We start from the raw sequence: 26,013 nt of genomic DNA on the forward strand, positions 1-26,013 counted from the left end.
CTAATTCTGCGAACTGCAAGGTTTGAAGAGAACTACGCATTATCTTCAGACACATGAGGTAAATATATTTTGAAATCACTATACAATAGACTGCTGAGAGCATCGATGGCAGCAACTGGGCATCTGAATATCCCTTAATGCAGGAAACACTAAAAAGGGTCAAAGCCTATGTGTGTCGTACAGACAGTGGAGAAAGAAATGTGCTGTATTTGCTCTCCCGAAAATGCATTTTGCTGGGTTCTGAAAGATACGATTTATCTATCACAATTCAGACTCAGGGGTGAATTCGCAGTTATTTGTTGTATTTTGCTTGAAAAAGTAGGGAGGCGCCTAAGCTTCGATTTTAAATTATCACCCGATAGCATTTCCAACACACAGGCGATGGGTTGCGCCTTTATATATATATTTGTACTTTTTTTCTCTATAACCTGCCGGGCGATGACGTTATCGGTAAGCTCAGACGCCGCTTTTTGAAACTTGATACTTCCTTGTGCACATTCTTTTTGATCTCGACGCAACGCCACAATACACAAGCTCCACCAACAAAGCTAGTGCTCGATGGCATTTCACATAATCGGACGAAGCTTTTGAAGTTTTTATTCATTTTTTTATTTTAGTTCGGCAGAATTTTTTTGCACCTATACTCAGCATCAGGGGTCATCGCCTTTCCATTCTGAGCATTTTGACCTTATAAACACATTTATTATTTTTCATTTTTATATAGTTGGTTTGGTTTGTGGGGTTTAATGTCCCAAAGTGACTCAGGCTATAAGACGCCATAGGACGACTCTGGAAATTTTGACCACATGGGTTCTTTAACGTGCACTAACAGCGCACAGCATACGAGCGCATTGCTTTTCACCTCCATTGAAAAGCGGCTGCCGAGGCCAAGATACGATCCCGCAAACGTGAGCACATGAGCGCCGTAAATACTGCAACACACCGGCGGGTGTTAGTGATATAGTCATACCTCTCGAGCAGCATGCGGCCAGCCTCCTTGTTGAGCGCCGACTCTGGGTTGGGGGCGACGAGCAGGCACTTCATGGTGAGCAGGATCTGCTTGGGGCCCAGGTCTGGCTTCCAGTCCTTCTTCAGGGTGTTGACGCAGATTTCGCGTGATGGAACGGCCACGTTCGGGTGGAAGATGTGCGTCGTGGAGAAACCCCGTGGCGGCGACGCCGGGAAGTCCTTCGGTATCACCAGGCGCAGTTTGAAGACACCGCCAGCATAGGGGGTGCCCTGAAGTCCTTCGATGGTGGCCTCAATGTCAGTAACGTCCTCTTCGTTGACGATGACCCGGATTCCCTCGTGTGACTGACGAACCAGTTCGCAGAGCTCCCGCGACACCTTCCGCAGAACCTGCGGTGGAAGGTTTTTGACGTTCGAGCTACTGGACATGTTGAAACCAGCCAACCAACACACGACGGTCTGTTTCGGGACAGGCACCGAAGGAACAGGGAGCAGCACAGCTTTGGAAGAACCACCAGCACCGCCTTGCATGGCGGTCATCTCACTACTACTTTTCAACGTGGCTATGATCCGACTCACGAGACAACTCGCGAATATCGAAGGCATACAGCACCCCATGCACGCTGAACACTTCACGGTCTGAGTTACCTCCGGGTCACTCAGCCCGGAAGAAGAACGACTGTAAGCAGCGGCTACCTGCGTGGAAGTGTATGTTGATGCACGAGGCCTCGCCAGCTCCACAGAAAAATCCTGCGAGTTCACAAAGGGAAACACAAGGAAGGGACCCTCAATGTCTCCTTCGAAGAACAGCAACTTCCCGAACGAGACAAGATGAATGGATGGACTAAACTTTAATGTCCAATAAAGAAGGTGATCTAACCGTCCCCGAGACACGCAGGCGAGGGGGCGGATGCCGCCGCCTCAGATGCAGGCTGGGAGGTGTTTGGTTCCAGCAGCCTCTTCAGCCAGTTCGGCGAGTAGGAGCTGGATCTCAGGGTCCGAGCTGCGCAGCAGGGTCTCCCAGGTGTCTCTACTGCCTATATTGTGCGTCCCCCTGGGAGAATACGGGCATTCCCATATTATATGGTCGAGGGTCCCTCTCGCCCCACAAAGCTTGCACTTATCACTATTGGCCTCAAGGAACATGAATTTCGCCATAACCTGGTGCGGATATGTAAATTTTTGCAGTCGCCTCCACGCGATGGCTTGTCTGCTGTTTAATTGCGTGTCTGGCAAGGGTACCAATCTACGATCCAATCTATAGTGTTGCGTGATCTCCCTATGTTTTAGCAAGCACTCTCCGCTCCCTCGGTAAGTGGTCCTGTAGCGGCTAGAGGGTAGAGATCTCGTGTCAGCTTGTTGCCCGCCTCGTTGCCGGGGACGGCTTCGTGCCCAGGAGCCCAAATTATTTGAATCTTCCCGTCCACCTTTTCCGGCCTAGGATTGTGGCTCCTAGGGGCGAGATCCTGTCCTTGCTAAAATTTTGTATGGGAGCTAGTTTTGCTGTCACTGATGACAAACTTCGCTTCCGTTCCGACGCAAGCTAAAGCGATCGCAGTTTCCTCGGCTATATACGAGTTTAGGGAATATGGCCGCAGAGCAACCAGCGATGCGGCCATACGCTCCGCCTTCTAAAGCAATCGACCACTCAGGTCATTAGGATGATCACGCGCGTGTCGCAGAAGCGGAGTGGCATACGTGAAGGGGATACCCTGCGCCTGGTTCAGAGCCTGGTGCTCCGTCGCGTGGGCTACGCCGTCCCGTACTTCAACCTCAACAAAGGAGAATTGGAAAGTGCAGACATCATCATCCGCAAAGCTCACAAGACAGCCCTGCACCTACCAATGAACACCTCCAACCCAAAACTACTAGCTCTTGGAGTTCACAACACCTTCGAAGAGATCAAAGAAGCCCAACTGGCCACGCAGATACCCAAGCTCCAGCAGACTCCTACGGGGTACTCGCTTCTTAAGCGTCTGGGGATAGGCGGAATAGCGGAAACCGAGACTTCTACTGCGAGCATACATGACGCAAATCGGCAGACGCTAAAGGTTAACTCCTTTCCTCGAAACATGGACCCCAACTTGCATATGGCGCGTAGGGCATCCAGGGCAAAGTAAGTGCGACAAAATCTAGCTACAAAATCCAGAACGGTATAAACGGACATGGCTCCGTATACAGGAAGCTCACATAACAGCGCAGTAGCAGTAGCTAGTGATTGCAACCTAAAGGCATTAGCTAGCGCCTCAGTCAGGAATTGCATGACAACCAAAGGGGAGGAGCTGGCCGTTGCTCTAGCTGTGGTAGCCGGGTATCGAAGCAACACGTACCTTACAACTCTTACATATTTGAGACAAGCGTGCCGTAACTACATGAACGGCCGCAAAGGTCGCGCCGCGCTTAAGCTCCTCCAGAGTGCGACCGCATCAAAAGTCACACACAACAATTACTGGGTGCCAGGACACATCGACGTACCGGTAGACGAATGCGCCGACGACGTTGTTCGAAGGTATACGAGGTGGCGCTGCGGTCGCCGACGAGAGGGGACGTGCTTCTCATCGGCCCCTGCTATTATGCCAATTAACGCAGTGTTAATTTACAGTTACCGCGATATATTTGGTACCAAAGTGTGCGCGAAGGTGCGGGGCATCGACCGGTACCAGTTTTGACCAAGCGGTACGTGATTATCCCGATTTACGAGGACTTTTCTCTGGTGCGGTGCGGACTTTTCTCTAAGCCTAACGTCGGCCTACCACGAGTACGGCCACCGGTGGTGACGGGCCCGGCCGCTAGGCCTAACCCGGCGACGAGTACGACCAAGATGGCGTCCGAAATGGAAGCGTCCGAAATGGAAGTGGCCACGTCGATGGGAGACAACATGACGTCAGCACCGAGCATCGGCAGTCTCGGCGGGCGTACGTGCATTGAAGTTCAAGGAGAGGACATTACACCGGAAGAAGTCGAAGGCTGGTCGGTCTCCGGCAAGCGCGTCAAGCAGATCAGGGCCGGCAAGGAAAACGGTGAGTCCGCCGCCATTACTCGCCAGTCTAGACCCAAGACTAGGGCCAGCTTTGCTAAGAGAGTTGCAGCCTCGGTAACGAAAGCGGCGAGGATGCCGATGGACATGCCGAAGGAAGACACTAAGATAGTCATGAGACCACGGGGAGGTCTCAACGTAGCGAGAACTGAGGTTTCAATAATTATGTCGGCCGTCATGACGGCGGCTCGAGTAACGAAGGAAGAAGCCAAAGCAGACACCATCTGCACGAACGCGCAGCAAAACATCATCGTGGTCAGCACCCCGGACGAGAGGCGTGCCACGCTGTACTCTAAGGTCAAAACCCTTAACGTAGGAGACAGGCCATACGAAGTCAGCGCCTACCGAACGGCGCCGGACGGCACGGTCAAGGGAGTCATCCGAGGCATAGCCGTAGACGACACCCCGGAGGAGATAGCCGAAAACATCGTGAACCCGTGCAACCCCCTAGCGGTGGAGGCGCACAGAATCGGCAATACAACCACGGTGATAGTACTCTTCGCAGGAGAGAAAGTACCGAACTACGTCAAGTATGGCTCGATATTAGTCAGGTGCGGGCTTTACCGCAAGCACTTTGACGTGTGCAGGCAATGCGGCAAGATCGGCCATAGAAGAGACGTATGCCCGAATCCCAACACCATAGTATGCTTCGGCTGCGGAATCGCGAACCCCAGCGAGGATCACAAACGCGAATGCAAGCCCAAGTGCAGGCTCTGTGGGGGACAGCATCCAACGGGCGAGAGGGAATGCAAGAACAAGTACAAGATGCCGTATGTGCTCAAAAAACGGCAATGGGAACGCAAGATGGAAGCCAAGCAGCAACAACTGGATCCGAAAAGCTTTCCGCCGCTGCGAGAGCCGTCTGCCGAGAGACCCCGCGGAGATTCGAGGCAGCGCGACAGCAGCCGCAAGAGGGACAACAGCAAGGGAGGCAGGAGCGCCAGCCGCCACAGACCGTCGCAATCGGGGGAAAGAGTCGCCTGGGCCGAAACAGTCAAGGCAAACATGGCAGAGAAGAGACAACCACCGGCCCAAAACGCCACGAAGAACTTCCAAGAAGAGAACGGGGTGGTAATAAAAGCCCTAAGAGACGAGAACGAGAAGCTAAAGCAGAGAATCGCCGAACAGGACGCAACCATCAAGGAAATCAACGCGAAGCTAACGACATTAATTGCGATGCAGCAAAAGCAGCAGCTGCTGCCGAAGCCCGCACAAGAGAGGAAACAAGAAGAGATAACCGAGGACGAACCAGAGGTCGAGGTGAACCCGAGAGCCACGAAAGCGGCGGGACCGGCTCCCAAGAGGAGAGCCATAGAGGGCGCCAGGGAACGAAAGACAATGGAGAGAATCGAAAAACAGGACGACAGACTCGACCGTCTCGAGGCGATCAGCAAGGTAACCAACGAAAGCCTTACTGCGCTCACGCAAACGGTTCAGCAGATGACAACGAACATACAGAGCACGATCCAGAACATGATGGCGCAAACGCAAGCACAGCTGCAGACGCAGATACAGGCACAAATACAAGGTATGGAAGCACAGATCACCGCCAAACTGCAGCAATCATGGACGGGACAGCACGTGCAGCAACATCCACACCACCAGTGAGAGACCTCTTGGTCTGGCACTGGAACTGCAACGGCTTTACCGGCAAGAGAGCGGTGCTGCAGCAACACTTGCAGCAACTAACGAGGAAACCAGACGTCATAATGATTCAAGAAACACACAGCGAAGAGACGCCGAGACTGCCGGGCTACCGGTCGCACGACAGCCCGCCGAGCAAAAGGGACACGTCCAAGGGCAAGGGCAGAGGGGTCTGCACCTTCGTTAGGAAAGGGATCACCTTCGTGGAACACGAAATGATCGGAAGAAGCGCCATCGAACACTGCACGGTGGAAGTAATCACGGGCAAGAAGAGGAAGGAGAGCACTTTCCTGGTGAACGTCTACAGCAATCCGTCCCACGGACAACAGAAATTCAAGGCACTGCTCCACAAGGCAACTTCAGTCGCGGGGAGCAATACGCTCGTAGTGTGCGGAGACTTTAACGCTCCGAGCCAAGACTGGGGCTACCACAGAACGACAGTCAAGGGGAGAGAGCTGATGCAAGACGCCACCGACGTCGGACTGAACCTAATCACGGATCCGGCCTTTCCCACCAGGATTGGCACTTCTGTTACGAGAGACACAACTCCGGACCTTACCTTCGTCAAAACTGACGGAGGATCAAGAGAAGCGAAATGGAGAAACACGGGCCAAGAGCTGGGCAGCGATCACTACATCGTGGAGGTCGTCGTACCGCTCGAAGGCCAAGGCAACACCGGCATAAGGAAGCATCGCATTACGGACTGGGACGCCTTTCGAAAGGCGCTATCCGCGGTGCAAGAGGACATTACGGACATCGAGCAATGGGCGGCCAACGTCGTTGAGACGACGGAAGGAGCCACCAAAGAGCTAGAGACGGACGAACGGATAGACAAGATGGACAGTCGGCTGGCCCACCTGATAGAAGCCAAGCAGTCCATAAAGGCGAGGTGGCAGAAGCGACGAACCAACCGAAGTCTAAGGAAGAAGATCGCCGAGCTCAACAGGCAGATCGAGGTCCACTGCAGGGTGCTATGCACCCAACAGTGGAACGAGGCCTGCAACGAAGCCGACGGACAGATGCACAAGGGCAAGACGTGGAACATGCTGCGGAACCTCCTCGACGAAACCAAGACCAAGGGCCACCAACACAACAACCTGGCCAGGATCCTACACAAGGCAATCTGCGAACACGGGGAAGACGAGGTCAAGCGGCGCTTGGACGCCAAGTACCTGCCGACCACCCCCACGGAAAGACACCCGGATTACCAAGGCAAAGAGAACGAGACGCTAGATCGCGACATCCAGACCTGGGAAGTCAGAGTTGCCCTGCAGAATCTCAATGGAAGGTCTGCCGCGGGTCCCGATCGAGTGACCAACAGAGCGCTCAAGAACCTCAACGAAGCGGCCATCGAAACGCTCACGAACTTCTACAACAAGTGCTGGCAAGAAGGAAGGCTACCCAAGCAATGGAAAGCAGCCAAGACGATCCTCATCCCCAAGCCTGGCAGGCCACCCAACATAGAGAACCTCAGGCCGATCTCGCTCACTTCGTGCGTGGGAAAGGTCCTCGAGCACGTTCTCATGAACAGGTGGCAGCGTTACCTGGAAGAATCGGAGTTTTACCCAAATTCCATCATCGGGTTTCGGAACAAACTCGGGACGCAAGACGCCATGATCTTACTGAAGAACGAGATCATCGACGATACGACGGGCACCAAGGACAACAGAGCCGTACTCGGGCTGGACTTGCAGAGCGCCTTTGATAAAGTGAGGCACTCGGCTATCCTGGCCCAAGTATCCAGGCTAAACATGGGCAGGAGGACATACCAGTACATAAAAGACTTCCTGACGGAACGGACCACCGAAATCTGTGCGGGAGACCTGCAGCTCGAAGAGAAGAAGCTGGGCAGCGTCGGAACTCCGCAGGGGTCGGTAATCTCCCCGCTACTCTTCAACCTCGTGATGATCGGGGTGGCCACCCGGCTAGAAAGAGTAGCGGGAGTCCGGCACACCATCTACGCCGACGACGTTACGCTATGGGTACCGGGAGGAAGCGACGGACACATCGAGACAACGCTGCAAGAAGCGGTCAACGCCATCGAGGAGCAGCTGGACGGGTCTGGACTCGTTTGCTCTCCGGCCAAGTCAGAACTGCTGGTGATTCCCCCGAAAGGATCGGGCAGGAAAAGAAAAAATATGGAAGTCAAGTACGAGCGTCCCAAGATCACGGTCAAGACGGCAGGAGGACAAGTAATACCGGAGGTCGAGAAGATTCGAGTACTCGGGCTGCTCATCCAGCGAAACCGAGCCAACGGTGAAACGGTCAACAAGCTCGCGGGCAAAGCGGCTGCGGCAATGAGACTCATCAAGAGGGTGTCCAACAGAAAAGCGGGGATGAAAGAGGAGAGCCTGACTAGGCTCGTTCAATCCTTCGCAGTTAGCCACATAACGTACGTGGCCGCCTTCCACAACTGGAGGCCGAGTGAACGTAACAAGATAGACGCCACCATACGCAAGGCATATAAGGCGGCACTCGGTCTCCTCGGGAGCACGAGCACCGAAAAATTCATGGCGCTGGGAGTCCACAACACGCTGGACGAAATAGCCGAAGCACAGAGAACGGCGCAACTCGAGCGTCTCTCTGAAACGAGAACCGGAAGACAGATACTGCGGGACCTTGGCCTCGAACCGAGGGAAGGCAAGCAGCAGAAAGACGTACCTATACCAGATAGCATCAACAGAAAGCTCAGGGTCTTCCCGATCCCGAAGAACGTGAACCCCGAGCACAACAGGGAGCGGAGGTTGGCGAGGGCCAGGGCTCTCGTAGACCTCCACGCCAGAGAAGAAGGCGCCGCCTACGTGGACGCGGCGGAGTATCGAGGGAACACCGACGCATACGCGGCGGTGGTTGTCGGGGCATCGACGGGTGCAACGAAGACCGCGGTGGGCGTCCGGACTCGAGAAGCGCACCGGGCGGAGGAGGTGGCCATCGCCTTGGCCGTTTCCGACCCCGGATGCACTACAGTGTTGTGTGACTCTAGAACGGCAGTGAAGAACTACGCCAAGGGTAGGGTATGTAGTGAGGCCGCGCGCATACTGCGCAAGGCCGAAGACATCGAACGCAAAAGTCCTGTGGTGATCAAGTGGTTTCCGGCCCACATGGGCAGTGACGTGTCGGAACGCGGAAACGTGAACCACAACGAGACGGCCAACTCGGCCGCGCGAGGACTAACCAACCGCGCGGCTGCAAGCACGGCCGACTCGGAGTCTTGGTCGCGGCGCAGTGCCAAGGACAAGATGACCACCTTCAACGAAATAGTGAAATGGTACAGACTGAACAGACAGACTATGCCGCCACCTCACCCGGGGCTTACCCGGAAGGAGGCAGTGTTATACAGACAGTTACAGACAGGGTCCCTGCTTACCCCGGTGCTAGCTAAGCACATGTGTCCGAGTGTGCACGCGAGCGACATGTGTAGACTATGCGCGAAGGAGAGAGCCACCGCGGCTCACATCCTTTGGGACTGTAGAGTAAATCCGCGCGAAGCCAGCGAGAAGACGACGATCCCGCCGCAGCTAGAGGCTGCAACGAGGAGCTGTGATCAAGAGACACAACTCAAGGCCGTCCAGCAGGTCTCGGCAGCTCTAGAGAGGCAGCGACCGAGCGAAACCGAGGAGAGGGGGGCAGCACCCCCAAGAAGGGGGCGGCGGCCCTCTCGAACCCGCGGAAGTAGCGAGGGACGTAACAAGACCTCAAAGAGCACAACGCACGAGACTGACGTAGTGGCCGCGTCGCGGTAAAAGCTTGTCCTCCCTGCGTGGAGGGAGCCTAACCGATTCTGCAGGCATTTTAAATAAAAGTTGTTCTCTCTCTCTCTCTCGAAGGTATACGAGCCGAGCTTCCTCCCATTCGGGCAATCTACCCGAGCGTGTCGGCCCTACGCTTTCAGACATTCTGAACTACTATAAGGGGGTACGGATCCGCTATCCGCCAGCTCATCGAGATCTAAATCAACAAGATGCAGTGTACTGGCGAAGACTGCAGATAAGAACATTCCCAAACCTGCATATCCTTAGCAAGATTTACCCGTCGCAATATCGGGACACCTGGTCGTGGTGTGGTAGCAAACCTTCGTTTTACCACATCACGTGGGAATGTGGTAATGACGATAGATTTCGTAAAGACCCGAGTGCGGAAAAGTGAGAGAGCCGGCTCTCTAGCAGCGATCTGGGTTGCCAGCTAGGTCTGATCCAGCACGACCAGCGAGCAGCGAATCTCAGCGGAGCCCTGGAATAGGGGCAGCGACCCTGTGAGAAGAAGGAACATGGACCTCCTCTTTCGCGTCTGCTACTAGCACAAGACCTTTTTAGAAGAATTAACGTCTTTCCTATTCTATTCTAGTAAACAGTTAGTTGACCAATTATACGCTCAATTTTTTTTTAGTGGCCTCAGCAATTGTATTTTTCATTTGAGCTTTTTGACACAATTGAGCCCCTTTCCTGGAATCTTTCTTTTATTCCATTATTGTAACTAAGGGATAAATCACTCACTGTAAATTTTCTTAATTAGCATTTTAAGCATTCAATTCTGTATATCTTGGCAGCTTTGTACCACACTTTTATTGTTTAAAATTAATTCATGAATTACAATGATTTCATTACCTCGTCATCACCTAGCACAAATTAATTCTCAGAAACCATTAGAAGCAAAAATTTACAAGATACGATTTTTTTCTGCAGCGTCTGAATATTTCCGAGAAGGCTTGCCTGGGGAGTAATAAAATGGCTTCCGCGGCTTTTCGACTGAAGGAGCTCTATGAGTTATCGCTTAAGACTAAGAACAAAATTTCAACAGCTATAGCGATTATCGCAATCGCAGTGCAATAGCTACAAAACTCACCAGAGAAGTCATCGGTGTCAAACTCCCGCGGCAGTCGATGGCCGGAAGACTGAATGCTCTGCCAAGCTCGGTGATGTCTCGGGCATGCAGATTTGGTGACTGCCGACGTACATGTCGACAGCTCCGGCCGGTACCCCCTCCGTATACTCCGAGCATGGAGTCCCAGAGTAGGCCTATAATACAGTAGAGCCCAGGTGGAGCACGGAGTTCGCTGGTCGCCGGGGTGACAGCTCCGCAGAGTCCACGCTGTGAACCCAGTTCAAAAGCCGGGAGCCGAACCACGCCAATGCGAAGGACTCAGGAGGTGCGTTGAAGGGAACCAGGCTTCCACCTAAGAACCAGGAAGAGAGCTGTTGGAAAATGGCTGGTTGCTGTGAAATAACGCTCGGCGCTTTCCCTACGTTAGAATCAGCGAGTGCTGAACGAGGAACGCGGAACACGTGCGCTCGCGTAATTTATTTTGCTGTTCTGCCTCTTCTTCGTGGAGCTCGCGTAAGGAACAGTGTAGGATCTACAAACGTTGGTGCTGACAGGAATTTAGTCGCTAATATGAGTCAGCAGATTCCATGGGAGACGCGCCTGAGGCAGAGCATACGGCATAAATCAACAAATGTTACTTTACAAAGATTTTTACAAAGCAGCCTGTTTAATTCTGATGCTATACTGTGCTTTATTTTTTTATTGCGATGTTTATTGCCTCAGGGCATCTACTATGCTTAATAATCTTCGCTTAATGTGCTGATAATGCTGAGCTTAAATGTGTACAGAGTCAAAGCATTTGTTTTTGTCTTCAAAAAAATTATTACTTTGCTGTCGTGTCCTTAAGAAACGGCGTATAATCTCGCCATTAGAATCTTCGTGCGGCAATAAACGTATTGGTTAGCATATGCGAGCGAAGTATGCGAGAGTTAAAAAAAAAGAAAAATGCTACTTTAAATAAGCAAAGACTCTTTCAGAGCCCAATATTGACCCCGCATATGGATTCACTGCCTGTGAAGAGATGGCCAAGGGTGAAGTAGTTGAGAGGTTTACCAGATTGCCATCTGATTTCCTGACACTGCACGGAAGAAAGACGAAAAAAGAGGACATTCTCGTTTATGCTCCCTAGGGTAAAAGCCGCATTAGGAAATTGTAGCGCAAAAATAGTGCCCTCCAAAAAAACTGGACAAATTGCAGAGGCACTTAGAAGAACAATATCTAATGGTAAGGAAGAAGATGCAATTCTTGACGCCTAATTTTGTAACCCTGGCAACCGTATAAAAATCGAGTTGGCCTCCTTTTATATATCGCCCAGGCTCGCTCGGTATAAGCCCTTCCCCCCCCCCCCCCCCCCCCCCCGTTCCCACCCTGAGGCGAAATAGGTCAACTGGAATCCATATTCCAAGATCTTAACGCACATTTTCAAGCTTGCAGTACCTCTCCTTCAAAGCCATTAATTTTGGGCACTGACTTCACTCAAGTGTCTCTATCTGAGTTAGTGACTGCAGTTAAATGCCTGCGTTTTGCTGCCCCTGGGCTTAACAGAGTATGAGATGCCGGGCTGAAAACACTAACGCAAGACTTCGGCCTGAACCTCTTGAAATCATGAACTGCATTCCAAAAATTCTGGATTCCACATGATTTAAAAACTGCGAAAATAACTTTATAGCTGAAGACTGGGGCAAGTGTTTTGGTCTCGACGTATTCGGCCTATTCCTCTCATTTCAAATTTAGGTAAGATTGTAGAACGGGTAGTATACAGTTTCATAACAAATCGTGCTCTGAGGCTTTAGCGAACTGAGATTGTTTTTCGACGCAGGTTTTCTACCTGTAGCACGCACATATACTTGCAGTGCCGCATCAGTGCTGCTATGATGCAAAATGAGGTATCAGCTCTAGTTACTTTGGATATCACAAATCTGTACGACATCGTAGAATGCGGAATATTTCTTCATAAACTGCCTGGGCCTACAACCTTCTCTGTAGTTCTTCGCGTAGATAAGGGAATCGTTAAGAGACGTATCATTCTTCAGCTATAAAGGCACCTTAAATTCTAACACCTGCGCCAAGTCAAGAGCTGCACCACAAGGCTCTCTCCTCCCACTGTTATTGCTTGTATAAAGAAGAAACCTTTCTTTCATTTAATATACTAATGCATGCTAATCCTATTCGCTCGGCCGTCAAAGTTGATAGGTATGCAAACGATTGCTTTTTTCGCTTAAGCCGCAAATAATCAACCTGTATGGTTTGTTGGAAGAGTGGCGAAGGAAGTCCTTTGGAAGTCTGGCTGTACAGCCTGAAGTTAGATTTGTATGTGAACAAATGTGGGGGGCGAGGGGGGCGCCCTCGTTTTACCATTGGCGTCACCTTTTAAAGTTAATTTTTCATATCATTCGGCCCTAATCCTGCCGGTTACTTTTCTGAAATACGCGGCCCGGAGTTATATTGGAGGCCCCAAATTAGAAGCCTTTTGTTTAAAAGTTGTGTGAGGAGCAACAACAAAAAAATTACATGGGTTCAACGCTGCTGATCCGAGTGTGGAGCGAAAACTGTGGCTACGGGCGACCGAACGTTGCATCGAACAGAACCAGCGTACCGTCGGACGCATATGATTTCACCGGCATTTTAGTTTACTGTGGGGCGCACTTAAACTCCGCCATTAAGGTGGGTTCAGACGGGATAACCAGAGCGCGGACGGTCCGCGCGCGTCAGCGCTACCCGCACCTCAATAGACGCCGACGTCACTGCTCTGAGCGACGGAGAGAGAGGCGGGCCAGTCCGGGGCCCCGGACCGCGGAGCGGCCTAAATATGTCGAGCGCCTTTTTCAGTCCGCGCGGACCGAGCGTCCGCCGCGTACCGAAATTGTTTTTGCTCTCTTTGCTTTATCGTTGCTATCTCCGCGTTGCTACGCCCGCGCTTTTCGTCTGATATTAAGTTCGAGCGGGGTATGTTTCTTGTGCATGCGCTGCTTTGTTCGCCCTGTGTTCGCAGCAGTGCATCGTTTTTTATCTGTTTGTGTTTGTGGGCGTGCCAGAGTTGTTCCTTTATTCGGTTTATAGTGCTTATTATGGGTTAAGTAGCGAAAAAAAGCGCTCAGTGACGAAGCGACAGTCACGTTTTTAGCGCTTGTTGAGAGCTGTGCACCGATATAGAATATGCTTGCAATAAATGAACGCTTTTTCGCTTCCTCGTCGCCCTCCTACACTTCACGTAGAACAGCCAGAGCAGCGAGACGACGGTTTCGCTCGGCGTCCATTTTGAAACTCTCGGTAGAAAGGTTTTCGGCAGCGCGCCGCCACCGATGGGAAGGAGGGTACACGCGGATGGTCCGCTGGCTTCGTGTGAATGCTCGACGGCCGGATGGGCACGCGGACGCGTGGTCACGTGCCCCAAATCAGTGCTGACACGCGCGGACCATCCGCGCTCCGGTCCTTTCGTCTGAACCAACCTTTAAGGGTAGGACGCGATTGCGCAGGCTACCAGCTCGCATATGATGCCCCGCTTTAATCAAGCTCTATGTACGTGCCTTAGTGGCCTATAGGGGTAACATGAATACCAATGTCCTGGCCGGCTTTTTCTGGCACAGCCGTTGCATGTGAAACGAGAGATCCAAGTTTGCAGCTCCTGCCATGGTGCCATGGCGCCACGGTGCCTCGCCGGCGGCTTCAAAACCTACTGTACTGTAGCTTTCGCTATAAAATACAGCATGCGTCGGACATTCTGCTCTTTCTTTATAAGACCTATCTATTGCCAATACTTAAATTCAGCTCCGTTTTCTTTTCTGGGAGCCAAAGATACAAGACTGAACCCCTGTGTGTTTTGGAGCGGCGCGCTCTGCGTGTTTCTTAGATCTGCCTAGAACTATGGCTAATGTTATGCTTTAATTGGAGGCGCGGATATCTAATAAACTCGCCGTTTCAGCTTCTTTACCATTACGAACGTTTTAAGGTATTTCGAGCCAGTTCCTGAATTGCCTAACCGCATATTTACACATAGCGCATCTCACTTCTTTGATATTATTGGCCTAGGCATAAAGATGTATTCCTAAGGATGTATTCACTAATTCCCTGCTGTCAAAAATTTCCGCATCACTCTATTATTTAGTACTATTTAACCATCGGACGCATAATACTGTATTCTGATTTTATGTCGCCCTCCCATTGAATGCTAAGAGTTTGCCAATGTATAAATGGGCTGAGAGAGGAATGCCTACACAATTTTGCTAACAGTATTGCCATTTTTAGAGATTCAGAATGAAAAAGCAGCTATTAGAATACACAGCCAGGCTTTTGTCTGCAGGTATTATTTCGGGTCACTAATTTTCTCGCTAAATTTCTGGTCATTGACGTGGCCTTAAAAAAAATACCTTGCAATACGTCAAAGGTTATTATACTTTCCGAGAGTGTTTCCCTCTTAACAAAAGCTAAAAAAATCAAGGGATATTCCCCTTTGCCGTCGCCTTTATTTTGTGTTCCACCTTATTATAAGAAGTACGTTTTCACTGGGTCCCTGGCCACTGTGCCATCAGACCTAATGAGAGGGCAGATTTTGTTAGCAAAGTACGCCCATGGTGGACCCAATGTCTCATGTGTTCCAAATACTGTCAACTTTACTAAATCATGCTTTCAACAATTGAAGTGCCTCCGCTCCCTGAACCACAAGCCACTTCTTGCTGCACCGGATTACCAACAGATACCATATAGGCGTCAACCTAACCGCCTACATGACGGCCCGGAGACTTGGACCCGGGCGGTGTGTTCGGCCAGTCTGATTACATCTTGCTGAGTCTCAGGGTGTGAGCTCAAAGTAGAGTCTCCCGAAATTCTTCCGTTTTTGATAGTTTATTTATACTTTTTTTTATTTCTATACCTATCCGTATCATATGTACTAGATCCGCCTTATCGTGGCAAAGTTTGCACCTTTATAAGAATTGTTCCGGGACCACCAAGTTAGGGTATCTGGGTTCGGAAAAGTCCCTGTATTTAAGCGCCCCTGGAGTGTGTGTATGTGAAGTTCAAGGCAATGTCAGAAGGCCACCTGTATTCTCAACAGATTCAACACAAGCAGCTGGAAAAATATTCGAAACAGCGATTGTCTAAGGAAAGTACAGTGCTCAGATAAATTTGTCCTAGCAAAGCAGAGTTAAAGAAGAGGGCTGGCAATGTCGGGTATTTTGAGTTCTCTGCATTGATACGTAAAGGGCATAATTTTAATTAAACTCCTTTCTCCTTCAAAATGTAGTTATATGTCACCTAGGCTAAGAGCTGAGAGGTGGGGCAATCATCTGAGAGACGGGGCAATCAGTGAATATAAGGCAAACTGGACATCGGGCAGAGCCAAACGCCTTCCTAAAGCAGTTTCCCAGCATTTCAATCAGAAAGACCACACGTTACAAGAAGTGATATTTATTCTCTAGTCAGGTTTTAGACATGAAAATGATAGAAAACATAGGGATGTATATCTAATTCAGAAATTTAGAACACTGGAACCAACAGGAAAAATTATCCGAAAATGAGCAAATAGACGGCTAAACATATTCGCTCTGCGCCAAACTAGTCGGGAAAATGATCCAATATAGCGTTCATTTGACAGATCGTTCACAGCTAGTGTGCACTGTAACGCCCCTGCGCATATCATAAGGTTCATATGTTGTTCCGAACATGTCTGCTTCTTATCATTTTCTACAATAGTTTTCCTTTTCCTTTTCTGCAGACAACGTCAGAATCAGCAGGTATGGTTCACTCGATTTGTTATTAATGGGTTTATTTGTACTTCTACCCTTGTTTCGCAAATCGTTTGTTAGCTATTCTCTTGCAACTGCATTCTTTATCAGGACCGTTTGGAATGCCTGCCCCTTTTAAGAATTGCGTGTCAACATCGAACCTGCTTAGGGGCCTACTCATCATCCAGCCCGCGTCGTAGTTTTTCCTGCTGCCGCTTTTGATTTTCTTTTTCAGGCGACAGGGGGGGGGGGGGGGGGCGATACTGGCTCAGAACTTCACTCCAAAGAAACATCCGTTCCTTCCTTTCCCTACTTCTTTCTGCCCTATCCTCATCCTTCCTCGCTCCATGACTTTTCTTCTTCGGAAGCACAAGCGTATTTAAACCACTTCCAGTGATCATCATGCGGCCCATATGAAGACAAGTCCATTTGTCGAAACGTTGGCTCGGCTTGCGAACGGAAGCTTCCCTCAACCCTTGTTAAGTGTTCTTTCATGCTGTGTAGCCAACATCATTCTCTCATTCAACTAGTGTACTTAATTTGTTGCGAGATCGGCATAGCGTTGGTGCCATCCTCGATCGGCAGCCGGAGGCGCTCGCAGTAACGCACGTGGCGTAGGACTGCTTTCAAGTTTACGGCGGGTTTGTTGGCGATTGAAACGTGCATTCTCCAATGCATAGGTTGGTTGGTTGGTTTGTGGGGCTTAACGTCCCAAAGCGACTCAGGCTATGAGAGAGGCTATGCATGTTAGCGAAAAGCGCGTGCGACATCGCGATGCTTTTTAAGTGAAAACCATGTACTCAAATGCACAAATAAACTGAATATTAGCTTGGGGTAATTGTGCTTGCAATAAAATTGAATTTTAAGGTATTTTTGTGAAAACTAATTATTTTCCACATAGGGCTGCAGCATCCGCATCGGCACTGCCGTCATTTCAAAATGGCACTTGATTTTGCCGTGTGACAGTGAGCACCGCAAGTGACACTCTTCCTATGCAAGTGCACTTCGTGAAAGTGTCACTAAACTTGCCCTTGGGACTGGGGTATTAAGCGCCTCCCTAAAGTTTCATTCAAAATTACAATAATTAACTCGGGATACACTCCTGAGTCTGAATTGTGATTGCAAATAGTAGCTTTCAGATCCCAACAAAAGGCATTTTCGGGAGAGCAATTACAGCACATTTTTTTCTCCACTGTCTGAATGACACCCAAATACAAGCTTTGACCCTCCTTAGTTGTTCGTGCATATTCAGATGCCCAGTTGCCGCCATCGATGCTCTCAGCTTTCTATTGTATTGGGATTTCAAAATATATTCGCCTCACGGGCCTGAAGATAACGCGTAGTTGTCTTCAAAACTTGCATTTCGCGGCATTAGGAATCGGGTTTTGTGACGTGATGGTTTGGTTAGTGCGGTTTCAGGTCCGAAAGCAACTTAGGCTATGAGTGACGCCGTACCGGAGGACTCTGGAAATTTCGACCACCTGGGGTTCTTTAACCTACACTGACATCGTACAGCACACTGGCGCCTTGCTTCTCGCCTACATCGAAAAGTGGCCGCCGAGGCCGGGATTCCATCCAGAGTCCTTGAGAACAGTAGTCGAGCGCCGTAACTACTTCGCCACCCCCGCGGGGTCCAATGCATAGAGGTCTACTGTTTAGAATGTTCCAATATTGCAGAAAAAAATCCGTGGATTTGGCCATTGCTGCGGAAAAGAAGCGCTGGTTAAGCAAACGAAACCAACGCATCGGTGGCCTTTTAGATTTACTGTTTACACGCTTTTTGTTCTGTACCCCTCTCATGGGCCAGATATTTTTGCTGTATACCTCTTTCGTAACGATAGCTTTTTTTTTTGTCAGTTTTTCAATAGTGTACGCGCCTTATACGAGTGCCGGAGAGGCAAATTTAACGTAAAGCCCTCGCAGATGCAAGGTTCGTGCTCTGACACGCAGTACTTTAGAAGGAATCCAGACACCGCCTGCTTCATTGCATCGTACTTGACTCAAGGAATAAACTGTTTAAATACAGCACTGACAAGGTACTGCCCGGAGGGTTGTCATAAAGTGAGTGCACGTCAACTCTGGCTAGACAACAAAGCACAAGTATTCCCCCCAAAAAATGTGGTTACGCCGATACTGTATACCGGAAATGTCTTCGCGTAGCAAAGCTGCAGGTCACGTGTAGAGCGCTGAGTGCATTTAGTTTACCACTTTCACAACGAGGGGAATGCTTCTTGCGGCCACTTTCAGAGAATCTGATAGTGTACCACTGCGCCAATGGCTAAAAGATTTCCTGAAACCGCGGAAATATAAGGATTTCTGATGTGTGTGATTTTGATAAATGGTAAAGTAGTAGTGTAATAATTTTTTACAATTCCTATAAATATCCCTTTGTGAGTGCAGGTTTACACGCTGACAAAATTTAGGACGATCAGCGATTAATTTTCAATAACTTCAAAGTGTAAGCAACGAATCAGTTGCTTGGAACACGTCGCAAAAAACTGCACATGGGCGCTGTCATGCTCTGGCAAGAAATTTTGAGGGTGAAGATTTCTTTATCATTGTAAGTATTGAGCAGGGACTCAATGTTATGCGGAGCAAAATATTAGGATTACTTGCAAAAAAAGTTCCGGATATAATACTGTCCCGAAAGAAAGAGAGTTCGTCTTATCATGCGACTAAAAAGATGATTGATTCCTGAACTGAACACTGATAGTTAAGCAATTATGAAGCTATATTTTGCTTCCCTTGTCAGAAAGAACGAGTTTGCTCGGAAAACAGCAGTTGCTCTTAGACGAAATGGCATTTTAACGGGCTGCTTGTGGAGTACAGCTAGAAGCAATGTGAAAGGGAGCATGGCAGCTCGTGGCCCCCAAGATTTCAAAAGCGCTGTCGCTAACAGATGATAAGAATCAGTGTTAAAGACGCATACAAAGTAAGTTTGGTCGGCTGCTCTTTCCCGTTCTCGTCTTGTGTGTGGTACCGCTTTGCAAAGGGCGGAGGTCATGCCCTCCCGTGTTGCCTTTCATATTGCTTCTAGCTGTACATTGTTCTCTGATGTACTATTTAGTCTAACAATTGGATGATTGGAAGATATATTTCCCAAAGATTCGAGAATATTTAGTACGCAAAACTTGCTCACTGTTCCTGTTGCGGATGCGCAGAACCTTTCAATAGGAAAACAAACTGCTTATTGGTTTAATGCACCGAAGCGACATCGGCAATGATGGATGACGTAGCAGCGGGCTTACTTCGGTGTCGTTCACCAAATGACGTTATTTAACCTGTAGTGAAATCCCACAGCAGAGGAGCGCCTCACGAAATGGCCGCGATTCAAAACCATTTCGCGAACTCAATAGTCGAGCTCTTTACCATTGCGCCACCGTGACGGATGTTTAACAGCAAAAGAATAAAAATAAAATAAAATAAAGAAGAAGGTACTCAAGGAAGTAGGTCGTGCATACAGAGGACACAGAGTGGCCTGCTCAAACGGCGTTCTGCTATGAGCAGTCTGCTATCGCGTGCTTCAGCAGCTACTTCGCGTTTAAGTCAAACATCGATGCTGCATATTAAAAATAAATTACTTTACACTGAGTAAAAATGTTGTCGTGGCAATTTCGGGAAATTTAAAGCTAAGGAGGCAGTTGCAGCTGTGTCACGACCGCCATTGTGGTGTCCATGCCAATGCCGCAGAAGTGACAAATTGGCGCTCTCGTAACTTTATAAGGAACAAAATAATGCAATATGCCTTTTCATATTCTTTATTGCCTACGTCGTGAGCATTGCTAGAAGAATTTTGAGCAAATAAAGAATAGATATTTGTTATAACTGAACCTTGAAAAGCCCTCTTAATCAAAAATGCAACATTTTGAAAATATTTCTTTCACGTCCCCTCTATATATATTAGAAACAAAGTTGGTGAGCGTAAATGTTGCATAAGTGCCTATTATTTGGGAAACTTCGAAGAAGGTGCGGCAGCTAGTAGCATAGAAATTAATTCGTATACAAGGCCTAAAATCTCATGAGCGTATGTACTTGTTGAATTTTTTTCTTGCAAGCAGTATACCTTCATCGGAATGGTGGGTAGACACTTGACTTAGTTTTTGCCATATAAAGTTTGAGTGAACTAAACTTATTATCCTTGGCTTGAATGACTACACTTGCTTGCGTAATTACAAAATCCGGACACAGCGATATGAGCGAAATGTCTGCCTGTGACGTGCAATCATTGCTGTCTTTTTCTCCCTTAATATTAACAATAAAAATATGATTGCATTCTTGACATAATATGTACTACGGGTACATACTGTACATACTACGGGTACAGAATGTGTACATAGAAAATGACGGAGTTCGACTACTGTTCACAAGGACGCGGGATCGAAACCCGGCCTCGGCGGCCGCTTTTCCGTGGAGGCGAAAAGCAAGGCGCCCGTGTGCTGTGCGATGTCAGTGCATGTTAAAGAACCCCAGGTGGTGAAAATTTCGGGAGTCCTCCACTACGGCGTCTCTCATAGGCTGAGTTGCTTTGGGACGTTAAACCCCACAAACCAACCAACATAGAAAATGTTAATTAGTTGTAGTTTAGCTCTGGTTACCTTAGTTGATTTGCGAAAGCAACGGCGGGACCTTCTTTTGCCCGCTACATTATTCCCCTATCACACCCTATCAGTGTAAAATACTACATTATCGGGGACACTTAAGCTCATCCTTTAAGGGTACGACACGAAAGCGTAAGCTACCAGCCAAATATAAAGTCAGGCTTCGACCAAGTCATATGAACGTGCATTCGTGCCGCAAGTGTAACGAGCATGCAAATGGTTCTGGCAGGCTGATATGTTATGTGAGACCTTGAGGCGCGGAGCCTTCTGGCACCAAACCTCCCTTTAAGGGTACGACACGAAAGCGTAAGCTACCAGCCCAAATATAGTCAGGCTTCGACCAAGTCATATGAACGTGCATGCGTGTCGCAAGTGTAACGAGAATGCAAATGGTTCTGGCAGGCTGATATGTTATGTGACGCCTTGAGGCGCGGAGCCTTCTGGCACCAAACCTCCCTATAAGGGTACGACACGAAAGCGTAAGCTACCAGCCAAATATAAAGTCAGGCTTCAGCCAAGCCATATGAACGTGCATTCGTGTCGCAAGTGTAACGAGCATGCAAATGGTTCTGGCAAGCTGATATGTTATGCGAGACCTTGAGGCGCGGAGCCTTCTGGCACCAAACCTCCCTTTAAGGGTACGACACAAAAGCGTAAGCTACCAGCCAAATATAAAGTCAGGCTTCAACCAAGCCATATGAACGTGCATTCGTGTCGCAAGTGTAACGAGCATGCAAATGGTTCTGGCAAGCTGATATGTTATGCGAGACCTTGAGGCGCGGAGCCTTCTGGCACCAAACCTCCCTTTAAGGGTACGACACAAAAGCGTAAGCTACCAGCCAAATATAAAGTCAGGCTTCAACCAAGCCATATGAACGTGCATTCGTGTCGCAAGTGTAACGAGCATGCAAATGGTTCTGGCAAGCTGATATGTTACGCGAGACCTTGAGGCGCGGAGCCTTCTGGCACCAAACCTTCCTTTAAAGGTACGACCCGAAAGCGTAAGCTACCAGCCCAAATATAAAGGCAGGCTTCAACCAAGCCATATGAACGTACAGGCGTGTCGCAAGTATAACGGGCATGCAAATGGTTCTGGCAGGCTGGTATGTTATGTGAGGCCTTGTGGCGCGGAGCCTTCTGGCACCAAACCTCCCTTTAAGGGCACGACCCGAAAGCGTAAGCTACCAACCCAAATACAAAGTCAGGCTTCAACCGAACCATATGAACGTGCGTGCGTGTCGCAAGTGTAACGAGCATGCAAATGGTTCAGGAAGGCTGATTCTAGTATCACCCTCTCATGAGAAAGGAGTGGCCCGAATTGGCAGCTCCTGCCCATTGCATACAGATAACGTGAATTCAAAAGTCATGGCAGGCTGATTATACTGAAGCAAAGCGCGCTTATATCCGCGAAGCGTCACCTGCTCTCCTCTGTTCGCGGAGCACACATCTGGGGGAAGCGAGCGGCAGTGGCATGGTTGGATGGATGGAATATAGGGGCGTCCCCTTTGAAACGGGGTGGTAGCAATTGTTGTCATGCTCATTTTTCTCCCTATATCTAAATTATTTTTTTAGATTGGTTAACTACACCATCAATCTATTTATTGAATTTTTGTTTCTACATTACTAGTATTATGTCACTTTTCTGCTTTTAAGCCACCAATCTTCCAGTCGATTTTTGCTAGTTTCCACCGCCAGAATATTCACCCGGCGACTGGTATCTCTAAAACCCAGAGCTTCAGGAAGAGTGACTGCGCCAGCATCAACTTCCGGATGGATACCATTGAATTCGAGTACAATATGGCAATTGTTTCACTTGAGTTACCACATACAGCACATTAATCATCTTCAATGTTAAATTTCTTTTTGTAGCTGCGTGTCTTAAGGCACCCCAATCTAGCTTTAAAACATGGGGCACTGTCTCTTGAGTTATCAAAGAAAGCTTCCTTCGTGATCTGCCTTTTCCTCTTTCGGTATAATTCCATACTCTGTTTCTTTTCCATCGAATTTATTCAATTTTTACCTTCTGTGTTGTTAACCTGTTGCTTAACGCTCTTTATTTCTTCGTCCTTGTGACCAGCATACTTACTGGTTAGGTTCCTATTTATTTTCCTGTATTGTGAGTCAACGCTTTTTAGGTATAGTATTTAAATACTTTCGCTGCCCATCTGTTACTGTCCTATTTTCTCAGGCGTTCCTCATATAATATTTTACTCTGAGCTTTCCGCACTCCGAAAGATGCCCAGCCCATATCTCCCTTTACCGCCTCATTTGTAATTTTGCCGTGGGCACCCAGTGCTAATTGTCCGACGGCACTGATTTATTTGTAATGTCGACTGTACCTCTAATTGTAGGCACAAAACTGCATTTCTGAAAGTATGCCCGGGCACCATAATTCCTTTCCAAATACCCCTCAAAACCTCATACCTCTTGTATCCCCACAATGTCCTATGCTTCATTATCCCGGCATTTCTTCGTCTTTTGGCCTTAAGTGATTGCTCATGCTTACCAATGTATGCCAATCCTTCGTTTATTCATACCCCCAGATATTTCTATTCTGCCACACTGGGTATTTCATGGCCTTGTAGTTTAAGACTCTGATCAGTTCAGCCGTTGAAAATCATCAGACCCGAATTAAATGCGCTAAAATTGAAGCCTAGAGCGCCCCCTTCGTCTCCGCATTACTTAAATAGAGTTTGCAAATCTTCCTGACTCTCAGCTAGCAGCACAATATCGTCTGTATACATCAAACCGGGGAGGCGATGTTCTACCGCCTTTCCACCTAATCTATATGGCAGGATGAAATCTAGGTTACTATCTTGTATCCTCCGTTCCACGTTTATTATATAAAGCATGAACAGCAGCGGTGATCGAGGACAACCTTGTCTTAATCCTTTGCATACCTTGACAGCTTCCGTGCTTCTTATCCCTTCCCGTGTAATTTATACCTTGTTATCCCGGCATATTTCCTGTAGCAACTCTGTTCCCTCATAACCGATACCTTTTTTTAATATGTTCCCCAGAAGTTTCCTGTTTACATTGTCATACGCCCAGTTTATGTCCAGCAAGGCCAAATACAAAGGTCTATTTTCCACTCTAGATATTTCGATGCATTGGGTAAGCACGAACAGGCGATCATCTCAGCGCCTACCATTTCTAAAGCCGTTCTGAAGTTCTCCGAGTATCTTGTTACTTTCTACCCATGCTTGCACCTTTAATTTCACCGTTTGCATGTCCTTCCTGTACATAAAAGATGTGATGATAATCCGCCTGTAGAATTTTATGTGCATCCTTTCTCCTTTCCTTTTATAAATCAAATTCATTTTACTCTGCCGCCAGCTGTCCGGCATTTGCTTATTCGTTATGACTGTTTTCAAAGCTTTTAACAAGATTTTCTTACTTCTTGAACAAAGTTTATTAATCAACTAGATCAGAATGCCACCTTTTCCTGTAGATGTGTTTCTAGGAATATTTTTTTCCTCCTTTTTTTAGTTTAGATTGATGAGTTCTAAGCTGCTTTATATTTTGCGATATTGTGTTGCTTCGTAATTTGCGGAGATTACCCTATCGTCGCTCTTAAATGGCTCGGCTATAACTGATGTAATGTAGTTCACTGCGTTGTCTCTCTTTAAACAATTTTCCTCGTTATCTTGAATCCGGTTCTGCTTTCTGATTTTTTTTTACCTAGCCAGCTTATACGGGTTCCAGAATTTTCTTCGTCCGCCTCCAGAGGAATCGTGTATGTCAGCCATCCAGCTATCGGTGGACAGCTTTATTTCACTATGAACGAGGGCCTGTACATTAAGTTTCTTTTGTCGATATGATTCCCATTTTTGCTCGATTTCCTCCTGAGATACCTGTGATTTTTTTTGCCTCTCGGTGTTCCCTTCCAGCGGCCCGTCGTTGTTCAATGGCTTCCCTGATTTCCTTATTCCACCAGCTCCCTGGCTTCCTCTTTCCATTCCAGCGGTTTGCTACTTTAAACTTGTTATTTTCCTCCTTATGAGTAGTTCTACCTGTTCATAATCCCTGTCTTCCATGGGGCTTTTCTCTATTGCTTCTTCTATGTCTGCTGCTCTCTGCGCTATTTGATTGTCGTTTAATTTTGCGTTTACTTTTTTTCTAAGTTCCATTTCTCTTTTCATTGAGGGCCCCATCTGCAGATTAATAAGTTTATGATCACGTCCTAGACTACATTACCCTTCTTCGTCTATTTTCATTTTTGTGACCTTGCTATAACTTTCCTGCGACATTAGACAATAGTCAATGGTCGTCTGCCTGTTGCGGGATTCCCACGTGATTTGGCCTTCACATTTTGTTTCTCTATTTACTATAACTAGATCGTGTCGCTCGCAGAAATCTAGCATTAGCTTCCCGTTACAATCCGTGTATGCATCCAGATCGTCGATATGGCCGTTCATGTCCCCCAGCAGAATAATATCGGCCCCGTCTCCAAACTGGCTTATATCGTCTCTGAGACATTCAACGAGATTCTTGTTTTCTTTCTGTATTGGTGTCCGGTTCCTAAATAACCTACCCCTAGCCATGTCCTTATGCCGGCAATTGTTCCTGATACCCAGATATGTTCTTTAAAAGATGATTTTAATATTTGCCAATTTGTTCCCTGGTGTAGTAACATACCTGCCCTTCAACCCTTTTTTTTTCGTTCTCGTTCTGTTGCACCCTTCCAGACGTAGCCTTCTATAAACGGCGGATCTTCTAGATCCCTGAGATGAATCTGGCAGAGAGCGTACACACCTATTTTGTCATCCTTCAACTGATGTTCTATCTCTAGCCATTTCGCTTCTTTTCTACCGCCTTGCATATTTACGTAGCTGATAATAGAGTTAAATCTCTTTTCTATACTTTTCTTTCTCGACCTCCTCCTTGCCATTTTTGGGGGTTCAGCCTCCGCTTTCACGCTTTCTTCTGCTTTACTTATAACAACCGTTGTGCACGGAGCCCTTGCGCACCCCATAAAAAAGCTGCAGCCCTGCCTGCCAGTCGCCAGCCGATCTTTGCTCTCACCCTTCTGTTAAGATGAATGTCATCTCGCTGAAAAGCACTGCCAAAACCTGCTTTATGCACCTCCCTGTTTACCTCAACCACATCGAAACGCTTCTCCAGGCTTACCTTTCTTATGTCCTGATTGACTGGCACTACGTCCTTCTCCAGCTTCCCGTTCGAACCTAGAACATCCGGTACTGTACATACAACTATCTGC

General features: G+C 48.3%; 1 pseudogene across 1 annotated transcript; it reads right to left on the bottom strand.

Moving 5' to 3' along the window:
• Nucleotides 1–26,013, bottom strand: LOC146172475 (ubiquitin-conjugating enzyme E2 S pseudogene; annotated as a pseudogene). Its single transcript, XR_014702453.1, has 4 exons — nt 25,923–26,013; nt 10,493–10,823; nt 971–1,359; nt 1–13 (listed from the first exon to the last, which is right to left on the bottom strand). The product of XR_014702453.1 is annotated as a ubiquitin-conjugating enzyme E2 S pseudogene (transcript).

The sequence above is a fragment of the Amblyomma maculatum genome, unplaced genomic scaffold (genome assembly GCF_055883805.1).
Source record: "Amblyomma maculatum isolate TAMU_Amacu unplaced genomic scaffold, ASM5588380v1 scaffold_13, whole genome shotgun sequence".
NCBI lineage: Eukaryota > Metazoa > Arthropoda > Arachnida > Ixodida > Ixodidae > Amblyomma > Amblyomma maculatum.